The sequence below is a fragment of the Equus caballus genome, chromosome 20 (genome assembly GCF_041296265.1).
Source record: "Equus caballus isolate H_3958 breed thoroughbred chromosome 20, TB-T2T, whole genome shotgun sequence".
Taxonomy (NCBI): Eukaryota; Metazoa; Chordata; class Mammalia; order Perissodactyla; family Equidae; genus Equus; species Equus caballus.
The window spans coordinates 67,267,316-67,281,930 of NC_091703.1; the positions used below are offsets into that span (position 1 = coordinate 67,267,316).

Genomic DNA, 14,615 nt, shown 5'->3' on the forward strand with positions numbered 1-14,615 from the left:
GTGACCCCAGTGAAGCATTAGCTCACCCCTGGTAAAATTAGCAACCTGTCTTAAAGGATACGTTAAACGTTGATTTCTTATGTATTAAAATAGGGGTGTATTTTTTACTTACAATTTTATCTGCTTTTCCCCTGAAAATGTTTTGTTTAAAAAATCAGCTAATAGAGGAACCATGGTATATTTTCAAATAGACATTTTAGTGAGGTCTCAAATTATCTTATAATTGAATTGGTGACAAAACAATGAGTTATCTTCAACTCTTACTATATAAACATATATCCCCAAAATGTATAAACTCTCAATATATTTAATAAGGTCAGGTAGTGGTCATTTTTCATAAGTTTATGCAAGGTTGATCTACTCACTGCTGCTTTTGGGGGCAATCTCACTGATTAATTTAAAAGTGCTATATGTGGTGGCGCATGACTTTCTTTAAGAAGTGTAGTAAGGAAACATAATTTGTATAAGAATTATTTTTAATCATCAAAGGTAGTATAGCCTAGTTATGTTTATTCTTAGCAAGAACTACATTTTGGATTATAATATTTGAATTTTACAGTGAAAATAATTTATAAAATCAGCCATACAGTTATCATGTAGTTTATTATACTAAAAAAAGGATGTATCGTCATATCTTTCTTAGTACAGTTTTCTAAAATGCCTTTCTCTAAAGTAATTTACATGCAGAATGCATGGATTCATTGTATATAAAAATTCTTGTCTCATAATCTAAGAAAAAACTATGAAATTAGGTAAAATAAAAAATTTGCCTAATAATAGCATGATCCTTTAAACTTATCAGAGAATCTCAGATATTTACAAACTGCAGGTAAAATCTTTTTTTTTTAACATTGTCACCTTCTCACAAGAAACGACTTCTTAAATTTCCACGTTCAGGATAAACAGGGCACCTTTCAAAATTCTTGTCGGAGGTGGCTGGCCAATAGTGGGAAATGACTGGGTGATTAAAAAACAATGTCAAATGGAGAAGAGATTATGAAATGTTATGGAATAAACGCAAAAATATATGTAATACTCTCTTTAATTCTCTTTTGTGGTTAAAGGAAAGAGAGAGCAGTGAAGAATAGTTCAGGCAAACTCATAGACTGAACGCTTCTGTCCTCCCAAATACGTGCATCGGAACCCTCAGCCGAGTGTGAGGGCCTTGAGAGGGGGCCTCGGGGAGCTGACGGCTCGTGAGCGTGCAGCCCGGGTGCAAGGGCCCGGCTGTCTGCCGGCCTGCGGAGCTGCGAGAAGCCCTCTGTGGTCGGAGCCTGAGGCCTCACAGCTCCCATTGCGCCGGAGCCCGGATGACACGGAGGATGCAGCGCAGGAGGAAGGCGCTGCTCAGACGGCGTCCACACGCGGGGAGAGGGCTTCTCGTCCCAACGTCGGTCAGGCGGTTGACTGCGACAGTTCAGGCCTCGCACGAGGCCGCCTTCTCGAGGAGGCAGGTGCAGCCGCGCCGTGTGGCTGTCGTGGACCACGCTCCCCAGGCGTGGCCTTCTGTCGGGGCTGCTGGGCTCGGCTGCCTCGGGGCTCGGCTTTAAGCGGCCCCTTTGATGGAGGCCTCTGCGCTGCATCCTCCGTCCTCGGGGGACCAGAGCCACGGCGCAGCCTGGTCTCGGGGCAAAAGGGGACGAAGGTGTCGACGGCCCGCGGGCCGGAGCCTGCGGCCCTCTGCGTGGTGCTTCCCACCATCCCGAAGCAGGGGTCCCGCTGAGCCGCGCGTCCCCGCGGCGGGAGACGGACGACCTCGGGCCCGGGGGGCTTCTCCGGAGCGGAGCCTGTGGCGGAGGAGCCAGAAGGGGGCCAGGCAGTGCCTCTGCCGGCTCCACCTTCCAGATCCGTCATTCATGCGCCTTCCACACACGAATGCCTTAATCCTAATAATCGCCTTTCCCAAAACATCCCAGAATTATCGTTAATTTATGGAATCAGGTTCAAAGTCGGGGACTTCATGATTTCTATCTGATGCAGATTTATCTATTTATATACATGATTATGTGATTTATATCTGGTGCCGCTCCACTTGATCAGGAGACTGGCGAACTTAAAAGTCAGGTTGTCGGACGCTCCCCCCAGGACGCGCTCCCAAGGTGGAATCGTGCAGCGTTGGCAGAGAATCGCAGTGGACGCTCCGTTAAAGAGCAGGGCGGTGCGGGGCCCACGGCGGCGAGGCCACGGCGATGCTTGAATCCCGCCGGACGACTGTCGCCTCTCCCGACCCTGTTCCTGCCTCAGGTCTGACTCTGCTCCCTGGGGCTTAGCTGGAGAGGAGGGAGATTGTATCAACTCTTGTGTTGGTGAAGGTATTCAGAAGCCATTGGGATTTTCAAGATAAGCAAAGAAAAAGTTTTTCATTTTAAGCTGTTTTTGACATTTCTATGCTTCTTTAATATGACATCTCCTAGGACATCATCACACAGGTCTCCAGATTTGTAAGGTTCTCAGTGATATGTACGCATATTCTTTCCTTTATTTTATTAAAAATGTTGTATTTCATTTTTTGACTGGGTAATATATTTTATTGGCCCAAACATCAAAAAGTAGACAAGAATATAAAGTGAACAATCTACTTCCCAATATAGTTTTATTTTTCTTCTCTCCCTCTTTTTTTCCCACACAGAATAGTATATGCTATAAGTACTATGCAGTATTCTTTTTAGCATTTAACACATCTTGTAGATTTCTCCTTATCAGTGCAGAAAAGGCTCCCTCATTATTTTTTAAAGCCATTATTCCATTTATTGGATATATCATTATTTATTTAACCAGTCACCCACTAAAGGACAGTTAAGGTGTTTTAAATGTTTTGTTATTGCAGATGATGCAAAAAATAATCTTACACATGTCTTTTAACACACTGGTGAGTATAATGTAGGAAAAAAATCCAAATGTCGAAATGTTGAGTCAGAGGGTTTATGAGTACATAATTTTGAAAGAAATTACCAAAATGCCTTTGATAGAATTTCTAACAACTTGACTCCCACCAACAATGTAGAGAGGGCCTCTTTATTTACAGCCTGGCCAGCAGTGTGTTGGCAAAAGTCTGGAATTTGCACTAATTCCTAAGTGAAAGAAGAAGTTGCATTTCTTTTATCGTGAAGGAGGAAGAACTTATTTCATGTATTTAACAGCTATTTGCATTTTTTAAAACATATTAACTGTTCCTGGGCTGTGACCATGTTCCAGTGGGTTGCTGGATTTTGTCTTATTGCTTTCGGTAGATATTGGGTGAGTGAGTATTGTAGGAGCTGCATATATACCAAGGAAATTAGTCCTTTTTAGGTTATTTGAATTGTAAATATTTTTCATATTTACAGACTTCGCTTATAGTTTTTTAAAAAATTATTTAGAACTTTTTTGTTTTTCTTTTACATATGGCCTAGCGTCGATTTTTCTTTTATGGTTCTAGATTTTGTGTACTGAAAAGCCTCTATTTTAAGATTATAAAAATACTTCTCACGCACATTTCCTCCAGTATTTGTATTATTTTGTTTTGTTCCATTTCGTCCCTGATCCTTTCAGAATTGGTTCTGGTGAGTGTGTAATATAGAGATCCAGCTTTTTATCTACGTGGCTACCCAGTTATCTGCGCCACTTATTCTACAGTCCATCTTTTCTCCACAGATATGAAATGCCACTTTCATCATATGCCAAATTTTGTATATTTTGGTTTCTATTTCTGAACTTCATTTCTTTCCTTAAGTTTACATCTGTCTTCATGCAACAGTTCCATATTGATTTAATTAATGAGGCTTTACAGTGTTTATCTGGAAGAGTTACTCCTTCCTCATTACTCTTTCCCAGAATTTTCCTGAATGTTCTTATATATTTGTTTTTCCTATATAAACCTTAGAATGATCTTATTGACCTTAATTTGTTCTGGAAATACAAAATTGACTTCTTTTTGGATGCCATTATGTTTACAAATTAGCTTTGAGAAGATGGATGTCTCTGTGGAATTTTCCTGTCCCAGAACATGGGCTCCATTCTGCTTCTTCAGCCTGTTTTTCATGTCCTCCAGAAGCATTCTAAATTCTACATGTGGTTCTTGTGTATTTCTCATTAAGTGCTTTTCTTTCTGATTCCACTTATGGCTCATCGAATGTGATGCTGAGGAGGAAACTTGGTCGCTGTTTTAACCCTGGCTCAACATCCACATTCCTTGCAGGATTAGTAGAAACAGTAGACAGATCGTGCAGTAAGAAGGCAGATGAAAATTTTCGGTGAGAATGAGGAGGCAGGTGGGAGGGTTTAGCATATTGGGTGCTAACTAGCTTTTGTCATCCCATCCTAAGAAAGCCACCAGATTTGTCTGCCACACACAGCACAGGAAAAGCACATGTACATAAAAAAGCCAAGGAAGGTAGAACAGTTGTCATTTAGAATCAGAAAAGAAGTAGATCTAAGAATTTTTATCCATGAGGCTTGGCTGCATATAATAGCCATCCCAAATAAGAGTGAATTTAAACAAGATAGAGGTTTACTTCTCTCTCTTGTATGTGAGTTCTGGGTTTCGGCACTGCAACATTGGCATGGTAATTGCATACATGTCAGCGATCCAGGCTCCTTATTTATTTTCTGCTACTATCCTTAGTGTGCGATTCCCATCCTCCAGTTTGCCTCGTGGTTCAAGATGGCAGCCGAGGCTTTTGCCAACATGCACATTTCAGGCATGAGGACAAAGGAAGAGGAGCAGGGCGAGAAGTGTGTGCCCCTAAGCTGAGGCAGCCCTCTTCTAAGACCTTCCAGAAGCCTCGCTCTTTGTCAGGTCACCCCATCCTTATACGTACAAGGAGCTGCTCCCAAGGATATGGAGATTGTGTTGCTAAGGAAGGAGGGAGTGGATTTCAGAGAGGCAACTTCTTGTCCTGGCCATGGTGAGGAAACATTTTCATTTTCTCCCAAAGGTATTGAGAAGGGAGAAGGAAAATACCAAGGGGAAAATGGGAAAGTGAGTACAGTTTGATCATTTTTCCTGTTTTAGCATCATTTGAGACAATCTAGTGTTCAGCAAAATCTGAGCTGTCAGTCACTGCTTTCGTCTTGTGCTTTTTCAACTCTGAAATGTTTTCGAGAGGAGTTAAACTTTATGTTCTCTCTCTCTTCTCGAACTGAGGAACCTCAGTAAGGAGTTAAAATATAATTTCCAAAGGGTGCAGTTTGTACAGGGCTCACAAGATGATGAAGACATAGTCTCTGCCTTTGAGTTCAAAGGGCGTCCAGAGGCAGTGATGACGGCTTTTTCTCTTTGGAGGCCAGCAGACTGGCCAGAGTTGGAAGCAGCTTCCGAGGGCCCTGAGGGAAAGCTGGGGCGGGTGTTGGGGGTGTTTCCTCCTGTGGGTCCCGGAGTAGGGGACACCGATTTAGTGCATGCAGCACAGCATGACTATTTGGTTTGTTTTTGTATTATTTATTTGGGGAACTTTCCCTTTATATTTAAATATTAATGAAATTATGTCCAATATTGACTTTGTTATGCTCTTACTTTATCACAATACTTATAAGTAAATAATGTTTCATGATACTTGTCTCAGTTTTGTGTGTGTGTGTGTGTGTGAAGGAGAGAGAGAGAGAGATGGAGAACATAAAATGTAAGACTTATAATCTGGGTGAAAAATCCTACCTTAGAGGGCAAAAATAATCTGTTGCTAAGAGAGGCCTGAAGACATTGACCCTCCAGATTCCAGATTCTGAGCAGCCTCGGGCCCCTGAGGCCTCACCTGCCTGAGGAGGAGCTCTGGGGTGGCTTTCAATTCTGGGACTTCACTACAGAATCCAGATATTCTGATGTGTAAAATAACTTTATTCTTTAAGTGACCATAAATATATTAAAACATTACATTACATTTTAGGTTCTCAACCGTAGCTATTTAATATTTTTTCAATACATTCAAAACTGTATGCAAAGAAACTTGTAAGACTTTCATATATTCCTTGGAATATCTTATTTTTCTTGATTTTTTTCTTTTGGCCATTGTATTGGACGTATTGTATTACTTTCCAGTATAAATTACAGGAACTTGCATGGTGGCATAGAAAAAACATTTTATTTGGCGAGGAAGATTGTCCCTGAGCTAACATCTGTGGCAATCTCCCTCTGTTTTGTATGTGGGATGCCACCACAGCATGGCTTGATGAGCGGTGTGTAGATCTGTTTCCAGGATCTGAACCCATGAACCCCGGGCTGCCAAACTGGAGGGTGTGAACTTAACCACTAGGCCACCAGGGCGGGCCCCCAGAAAAAATATTTTTTAAGAAAAATTAAGGTAACATCTTTTAAAAGACATCCATCAGTTGGTGAATGGATAAACTATGGTCCATGAATTCACTGGAATATGATTCAGTGCTAAATAGAAATGAGCTATCAAGCCATAAAAAGACATGGAGGAAATTTAAATGCATATTAAGTGAAAGAAGCCAGTTTGAAAAGGCTTTGTACTGTATGCTTCCAACTATATGACATTTTGGAATCGATAACGCTATGGAGACAGTAAAAAGATCAGTGGTTGCCCGGGGTTACCGGGAGGGAGGGATGACTAGACAGAGTACGGAGGATTTTTAGGGCAGTAAAACGATTCTATAAGATACTATAATGATGGACACATGACGTTATATATTTGTCAAGATGCATGGAATGTACAAAACCAAGAGTGAACCCTAATGTAAGCTGTGGACTCTGAGTGATAGCACGGTGTCAGTGTAGGTTCATGGGTTGTAGCAAATGGATTACCTGCTGTGGACGTTGATAGTGGGGGTGGGAGCAGAGCCTATGTGGGAAATCTCTGCTTTCTGCTCAATTTTGCTGTGAACCTTAAACTGCTCTGAAAAAATTAAGTGTATTTAAAATATTTTTTAAAAGAAATTAGCTATTAACATAAGAATTGCAAAAAGGGCATAATTGACGGGGAATCATGGAAATTAGTTCTCCATTGGGTGATTCCTTGGAGTAACTCCGCTGAAGAAGTCTAACAATAGGGCTACATCTGAAAGACTGAAGCCACCACCGTGATGTCTTATATGGGACCAACAAAAAAAGGCGTGAGCAAAGACAGTTTAAATTTGACTACATACTGTTCCATCAGTGGCCCTCCACTCGCTGCTCATCGTGGTTTCATTTTGCTTGGTCCCGACTGCTTCTGGACTTCTTCCATTTCAGAACAGAAACTCTGAGCTTTTGCCGCTTCACTAAATTTCATTTTAAAACCTATTCTTTCTTAGAAATGATAATATAGACACCACTTTTACAAGCACAACATTTAAAGAAAATCACAGTCTCCTAAATAATTTGTTTCTCTATCAGAAGAGGCGACAGAGCCACAGATGGTATGTTCAGTGAGCCGCGAACTCAGGGCTGAGAAGCTATTAATTCTCACGGCAGCTCTTCTGCTAACTATTTTATGGTCCCAGGAATTGATGTCATTCAGAGTCTGCTGCCTATGCGGTAAATCTATAAAATGAGAAAATAAAATTAACTCTTGTATTTTAAGAATATTTATAGCACTATAAGCTTAGGCAATTGTATTAGCTACGTATCGCAATGTGACAAATTTAGCAGCTCAAAACAACACAGCTTTGCCGTCTCAGTTTCTGTGGGTCCTGTGTCCAGGCACAGTTTATCTGGGTTCTCTGCTCAGGGTCTCAACAGGTTGAAATCAAGGTGTTGGCCACCAAAACTTTGGAGTACTTACCAGAGACACAGTTTCTGCAAATTTTTATTACAGTAATCCCATAGCCTTCTCTGTAAGTTTCAACATGTTGCCTGGATATAGCATCATCCCCAGAGAGCTGCTCTCATTTTCCCAGTCCAGTTATCTTCAGTTCAGAAACATTTACTTAGGACCTTGCCTCTGCCAGGTGAAGGCACCGGAAATGCTAGATGAGTAAGAGGACCTTATCTCAGGGGGTGAAGAGTCTAGTTGTGAAGCCCACTCAGGGAAGCTTGTCAAGAGAGCCCACCTTCTCTGAATCGTTCTGACAGCGAGAAAGAGACTCAGTGGCTGCCCAGGTCAGCTTGTCTCGAGAGAAACTGCCCTACTAGCGAGTAGCTGGAGATTCTCTGCAGTTGACAGATTTGTCTTGGGCGGCGTTGCCTTGCGAGACTGTGAGGCATTCTGCAGAGGTCTTCGAGCTGACGAGGAGGTTAGGAGACTGGAAGGCTAGACTGAAGTTCTCAGTGAAAGACCAGGTCCAAGAAGCAGTTTTATGTCAATGTTCGTAGTTGGAAGATGCGGCCACGTTGACCTGGCGCATAAGGGAGATGAAATTCCATGGAGAGGATTGAGGGGTGGATGAAGACTTTTCTAAGCACAGTTATGAAAATGGAAGGAAAGACTCCAGGAAGCGGGGTTGTCTACTGGTCCCTTCATGTACCCTAAACTCTAGGTGGAACCCTAGGGTTCTAGCTGCTGTGTCCTTTCAGCTCTTGTGTCCTTGTCCAGTCCTTCCCCTCCCTCCAACTATGACCTGACTGATGCTGCAATGAGCGTCTTTTGGGAGGGAGACGTAGTAACTGTTCGAGGGTTTTTGGTGATTGTGGAGGTCATGTTCCAGGGCTTGCAGTATGGTGGACTTTTTAGCTGCAGTGACCCCACTGGTAGGCTCTCTTTGGGAAGGGCTTACACAGGTGTGATGACATTGGTCACCTGTGAGTGAGGGAGGAGAGTCTCTGATGAGAGTTGTGGATGTGCGGGCCCTTTCCTGAGGGTGGGATAGGGAGGAGTCGGGATGTGGAGGTGCGGGGAAAGTTGATGTGGCCATGGGTGGAACCTCAGCTGGCTGGAGCTTGGATGTAAGATTGCCCAGTAAATGAGTTCTCCAGGGAGCTCCTTGGTTAAGGTCTGCGTGTGAGATCACACAGGATTTCCTTTTCTGTGGTCTTTCTAGTAGAAACCGATAACCAGGAAGACTCTGTTTTACTTGAAAAGTGTGCCCTCGACCCTTTACCTCCTTCAGGGGACAGCCTGAAGGGCGGAGTTCCAGGGTAGGAAGCAAGAGTCCAAATGTCTCTTGGGGCGTTGTTTCTCTGGCTTACATAATCCTGTCCCTGGGGATCTTGTTACAATGCAGGTTCTGATGGAGTAGGCTAGAAGGGTGGGGATGGTGAGGATTTGCCTTTCTAACAAGTCCCCAAGTGATACTGATGCTTCTGATCCACAGACCTCACTTGGAGTAGCACAGCTTTGGAGCCTTGCAATAGGGAGAACATACCTTAGAAGATGGGACTAAGGCCTTCATAGGCTATAAAGCCACAAAATGAGAGGAAACTTGGCTTATCCCACGCAGCTGAAGGAGGAATTGAAGAGCTCTTCAGGAGGACTTATAAGATCTGCAAGTTGAAAACAAAACCCGAGCGAGTACTTTTGCTGAAGCCAATCTCTAAAGGATGGGTCAGGAAGAGACAGGAGAGCTGACAGTTGCTGGAGAAGCAGACAAACCTAGCTCCATTGTCCCCTAACTCTGAAGGAAATGATCTTCTGTCTTCAGTTTGAGAGGGACTTACTACCATGTGGTTAAAGAACTCTGCCAGCAGCCCACACCCGCTCCCACCCCCTGCCGCATGCCCTGGCCTTCAGCTCGTACCTGCCACGGGCTCCCTGCTGCTATCACATCATCAGAAAGCAACTGCAGGTTCCTGGTTTCCGGATGAATTTTAGACTCTGTTGTCAAATTTTCTAGAGTGATTTGGTGGGAGGGGCGGGTGTGGAGTAATGCTGGAAGGCTGGTTAGAAAATAGCTTCTGTGTCCCTTATTGTAACAGATCATCTGAACATTTACTGCAACAATTCAAAGATCCCCAAAGAATTTGTATTTCTCTTAAAACGTAATGCAGTAAAACTTGCCTTGTATAATAGATGCTGCTGTAATGCAATCTTGGAAATAGTTTTCAAAGTTCATAAGGGTTACAAAAGTTCTACTTGATCTGCTCACATAAACAAATGTGACTCCCTCTGCTCCTCTTTCTACCGCTATTTATATCAGCTGTCCTACAGGATATCAGCTTTCTTGAGAGTGTCTGATATAAACAACCACAGTTCTGTAACTATGATCTGCTCGAGGTTTCCAGGTAGCTCATGGGCTGATGTCTGGTTATTTATATTCATGATTTGGTAGTAATATGCTTTTGTCACTAATATAAATTAATACTTTTCACATAAAGTGCAATAACCATTACAGCTGACCTCAATGATTTTATTAAAAGCTCTGCTATTCCTATGAGCAGACAAGTCGAATTTGGACACTGCAGGAGCATTCAGAAACAAGCAGCAGTGGTGGTCTTTCGAGGCCCTGCACTCGAGCTGGAATTTGGATAAGAGACTTCTGGGCAGTCCGCGTGCGGAACCGACACAGCATCCCCAACAGAGCACAGCTGCGTGGTTCGCCCAAGTCCACGCTGATGTCTTCCAGCCGAGGGAGTGTGGGCTCTGCTTGCTTTCATGCCCCTTATGCAGTAATTAGAAGAAACCTGAAATGTTCTTGCTTTTCTGTGCAAAACATCAGCCAACAGAAACTGGAATATAAAACTCTTTTTAGGGGTGAAACCAACCGATAACATTTTTATCTTGAAATTGTCCGTGTTCATGGCTGCTCTGTCTAGCTTCTGCACGAAATTCTTTGGAAGCCTTTGATCATTTTAACCATTTTAGATGCATGTTGATGTAAAATGCACTCTGACTTCAGGTAACACAGCAAGAGTCATTAAATACTTAGAAGATTTAAATATCAAGATATGGAACAGAAGTGTAACTAGATACGTAAAAGCATTAATAAATAAATTATAGTTTTCCTCTACTGGTAATGAGTCCAAATATTGTTAAATCTATTTAATGAAATATTTCATAATATAAATAATGCATTTTATTAAGTATTTTTCATGGTTTTAGTCATTAAAATGTAATTTAATTATGTTAATAGAATTTTAATAGAATTTAATCTAACATTACCATGCAGCTTCCTAATTTGAATTTTAAACTAAATTTGTAGTAAATATAAACCCATTTTATTTTCATTTTTCATTATATAATATAATGGATGAAAACAGAACATGATGGCAATTTCACAAATTCAATTTATTAACGTCTCTAGTAGTGACCATGCCAATATTGTGCTGCAATAACCGACATGTCCTTTTAAAATCCAGACCCTGTTCTCGGCATCAGGGCCCTACTTCTGCCCACTTTGTGTCCATTACAAGCCACTTAGAAGGGAGAGAGTGCTGGGCCTGGTTCACCATCTGGTCTGTATGCTCTCCAGGTCTGCACACAAAGCCTGAGCTTTCTTTCCGGTGAACAGTCGTTCTGTCTCAGCCCTGCCCGTCTTATGAAGGAGTATTCGCTGGGGGGAACATAAAGCACTGGACGTCGTATGAACTTTTATTATTGTATCTCTCGTGATAGGGTAGGTTTTGCTGCAGTAACAAAAGAAAAGCAAATCCCCAAATCTCACCGGCTTGAGAAGTGAGGATTTATTTTGTGCTCATGCCTCACGTCTACAGGAGCTCATCATCATCCCTGCCAGGCCCAGGCTGCGGCTGTTGCCTGCTGGCTTGTGCTCCACAGTCGACCTTCTCCCAGCAATGACTTGCCAACTTTGCTCAGATGCTGGTGGCCAAAGCCGGTCACACACCGCACTGAGCTCCCAGCAAGGGAGGAAGGCCGTTCTGCCGCCTGAGCTCTCATGTCACCCCAGGTTCTTCCCTGTCGGCTGTGGCTGATTTATCCTAACACGAGTTCAGTGAAGAAGTTATTTTTGCCTTGCAATGGTAGGAAGGACCATTATGTAACTTTTTACTATGAATTATGAGTGTGTGCAACCAGAATTTGAGAAAGGATGATGTTCTGATATGAAATAAATAAAAATCAGGATACTTTTTTGAGGCATATGCACTGTTATTAGGAACTTTTATATATACTTTGTATATATACATATACATTGTATATATCTATATGTGTGTATACTTACATGTTATATATTATATATATTAGAGAAAATAGTAAGAAAGGCAGAGGGACACCAGGCTTGCTGAGGAATCCTACAGCTAGACTGGGCAAAGTTTTTTGGGAAACGTGAATTAAGAACTGGAACTTTAAAAATGAGACGGACATGGCTTTATGGAGAGGAAAGGATGAACTAAAATACGAGAAGAAAAATTCACAGAAATTCTGATTTCTATTCTGTTCTTACTGAGCACGTTTATGCTGTTTTTGCTAAAGTGTCAGGACCTTCTAATCTAATGACTCAGCTTTTCTGTGTCTCTTGCACTTTGTCTATTGCTGTGCCATTTAAAAGAACAGCAATGACAGAAATTTTGGAAACTATGTCTATTTCTGTGTGCGCAATTGCTCCTTAAAACTGAAAAGATCAGTTAGGAAATCATGGGCTCCTTCATGCTTCTTTTGTCACCTCTAGTCATTGAACTTCTTGAACTGTTCTCTCCAGACCTACACTCCTTCCAGCACCAGATCAGTAAGAGACTAACAGTGTTTACATCAGGTTAGTATATGTGACTTCACATCCCTTGCAATTTCTAGGAGCCACCCAAACCGTTCAGCCTCGTCATTCAGTAATACAGCAATCAAGGCCAGGGTCAGTTAGGGTACTTGCAATTTTTCATTCCTTTTCCTACATTTTAGCCTATATTTATGGGAATATTGCAGCCACGCTCTTTTTAAACTGAGGTTGTATTTTGGTTTGGAATTAAAGCAACTTTTTGAGGTAAATTAAGGTGCTACCTTGACGCTAGTCATAGTGAATTTCCAACTCTTCTTTTTTTTTTTTTTTTTAAAGATTTTATTTTTTCCTTTTTCTCCCCAAAGCCCCCCGGTACATAGTTGTGTATTCTTCGTTGTGGGTTCTTCTAGTTGTGGTATGTGGGACGCTGCCTCAGCGTGGTTTGATGAGCAGTGCCATGTCCGCGCCCAGGATTCGAACCAACGAAACACTGGGCCGCCTGCAGCGGAGTGCGCGAACTTAACCACTCGGCCACGGGGCCAGCCCCTCCAACTCTTCTTAAAGGAGGTGGTTACTTTAGTTTCCCAGGGCTGCCATAACAAATCAGCACAAACTGTGGGGCTTAAAACAATGGAAATTTATTATCTCAAAGTTCTGGAGACTAAAAGTCTGAACTCAAGGTGTCTTAAGGTCGTATTCTCTCTGGAGGCTCCAGGGAAGAATTCTTCCCACCTCTTCACAGCTTCTGGTGGTTCCCAGCGATCCTTGGCTCCTTGGCTTGTAGCCACTCCAGTCTCTGCCTCTGCCATGACATGGCTGTTGTCCCTCTGTCTCTCTTGTGTATCTCTGAGTCTCTGTCTCCAGAATTTTCTCTCATTGGATTTAGGGCCCATCCTAATCCAGTGGGACCTCATCTTAACTATATTGCATCTTCAAAGACTCTGTTTCCAAATTAGCTCACATTCACAGATACCAGAGGTGAGGACTTCACATATCATTTTGGGGAACACAGTTTAACCTATAACAATAGCCTTACTGAAACTTTTCTGTAATCCTGTGGCATTTTGCTTGCAGGATCTTGTGGAATACCTCCCCCACCAGCCAAAATACATGACAAATACTAATTTCGTCAAGATTCTGATTGCCACTTTATTTAAAATCCTGCGTCATTGTTTACTTGACCTAAGACCTGGCTCCTTGATTCCAGCTCTTCTCTTTCTCATGATTTTCTCGGTGAGACTTGTCAAACTTGTACCTTTTTTCCGAAAGCCTCAGGAGGCAGTTGGGATGAACCGGAGTAGACAAGCCAGTGATCAGGGGTGAGTCGCGGTTCCCCTTGGTCGGAGATCTGCCAACAGAGACTCATGTAGCTGTCATTGAACTAAATCTGCAGCAATGGTAAAAGAAAACAAGGTTTCCACTGCTTTTAATGAACATACTTAGAATTGTTACTCCCTCTGACTCTTCAATAACTACCTTGGGTACATTTAGCTAAATGCTTTCTTGTTTTTAATCTAAGCAAAATCTTGGAGCACCGTCTTTTCTCTCAAAGTAACATTAATATAATTTTCAGTATAGTAATAAGGAAAAAAGTTAGAAAATTCCAGTTAGGACGATAAGTTGAGACCAATAGCGTCCTTTTGTGTTACACTGCATTACTATGTTAAACCAACATAGATCATATATTGTCTATACTAATACAGGAGTTGCCCTGTGTAGTACATGAAACTACATGATTCTATCCAGCTGGAAACCCTTTCAGTGATAGTAACAAAGATGATACGTTGTAGTGCGAACCTTGCCTGGACCGAGACAAGGGTATGGATTTTGAGGTCTCTGAAGGATTATGTTACTTTATAACTCTAGTATTTACCTATGTTTAGTTCAGGGGTTCATAAGCTAAGGTACAGAACTTGGATAGAAAAAAAATACATCTTCGTTTTCATTAACTCTGATATTTGATACTTCCTTCAATTATGAATGAAAGCAATAAACCACGGCAGTATTGGCACCAATAGAAATCATAGATTATTTTTAAATCGCATCGCAGTTATTGAAAGTATCTCAACTATAATTTATACTCGTCGCTACTTCAAAATTATGTTAACTACTAGACCTGCTGGTAGACCTTGTTATGTGATGCATTAATAAAGAATTCT

General features: G+C 42.0%; 1 protein-coding gene across 14 annotated transcripts in view; it reads left to right on the forward strand.

The window, feature by feature from the left end:
• KCNQ5 (potassium voltage-gated channel subfamily Q member 5) overlaps nt 1-14,615 on the forward strand; it is a 470,944-nt gene that overhangs the window by 91,630 nt on the left and 364,699 nt on the right. The window lies entirely within an intron of this gene.